Genomic DNA, 1,379 nt, shown 5'->3' with positions numbered 1-1,379 from the left:
GTGACCCCAAATCCCCCAAATCCCCTCAAATCCCCTTTTTCCCCAAAATCCCCCAAAGTGACCCCAAATCCCCAAAGTGACCCCAAACCCCCAAATTCCCCCAAATCCCCCTTTTTTCCCCAAAATCCCCCAAAGTGACCCCAAACGACCCCCAGGATCCCAAAATTCCCCCAAGATGACCCCAAATCAACCCAAATGACCCAAAATCCCCAAAATCCCCTCAAACCCCCAAATAACCCCCAAACCCCCAAAATCTCCCCAAATCCCCCAAATCCCCCTTTTCCCCCAAATCCCCCAAAGTGACCCCAAATAACCCCAAATGACCCCAAATTCCCCCAAATCTCCCCAAATCCCCCTTTTCCCCAAATCCCCCAAAGTGACCCCAAATCCCCCAAAATGCCCCAAAATCCCCCTTTTTCCCCAAAATCCCCCAAAGTGACCCCAACGACCCCCAGGACCCAAATCCCCCAAAATGACCCCAAATCCCCCAAATCTCAGTGACCCCAAAATCCCCCAAATCCCCCTTTTTCCCCAAATCCTCCCAAAGTGACCCCAATAACCCCAAAGTGACCCCAAATCCCCCTTTTCTTCAAAATCCCCCAAAGTGACCCCAAAAATCCCCAAAGTGACCCCAAATGACCCCCAGGACCCAAAATCCCCCAAGATGACCCCAAATGACCCCCAAATCCCCCAAATCTCCCCAAATCCCCCTTTTTCCCCAAATCCCCCAAAGTGACCCCAAATCCCCTCAAAACCGTCCCTCAAATCCCCCTTTTTCCCCAAAAATCCCCCAAAGTGACCCCAAAGACCCAAAATCCCTCTCAAATCCCCCAAATCCCCCTTTTCCCCCAAATTCCCCCAAAGTGCAACCAAATAACCCCAAGTGACCCCCAAACCCCCAAAATCCCCCAAATCTCCCCAAAGTGACCTCAAACCCCTTTTTCACCAAAATCCCCCTCAAATCCCCCAAATCCCCCTTTTCCCCCAAAATCCCCCAAAGTGACCCCAAAAAGCCCTCCAACCCCCAAAAATGACCTCAAGCGACCCCTCAGATCCCTCCCCACCCCAAAAAATCAACAAAGAGGCTAAAAACGACCCCAAAAAATTTATTGAAGGGGAGGGCCAACAGGGGTCCAAGGTCAAGTGGGGGAGTAAGAAAAGAAGGTCAAAGGTCAAGCAGGATGGGACAAAATTGGGGGGGAGGGGAAGAGAAATTTGGGGGAGGTCAAAGGTCGGGATGGACCCAAAGTTGACCTTTGGGCCACCATGAGGTCATTTTGGGTGGCCAGAGGAGGTCATGGTGGGTCAGGGGTCATCAGGGGAGGTCAGGGGTCATCAGGGGAGGTCAGGGGTCATCAGGGAGGAGATCAGAAGGTCAA

Source organism: Myiozetetes cayanensis, unplaced genomic scaffold, assembly GCF_022539395.1.
Source record: "Myiozetetes cayanensis isolate MyiCay16 unplaced genomic scaffold, myiCay2020 scf527, whole genome shotgun sequence".
Lineage (NCBI taxonomy): Eukaryota > Metazoa > Chordata > Aves > Passeriformes > Tyrannidae > Myiozetetes > Myiozetetes cayanensis.
The sequence above is the reverse complement of the archived record's forward strand: the minus strand, read 5'-3'. Positions refer to the sequence as shown.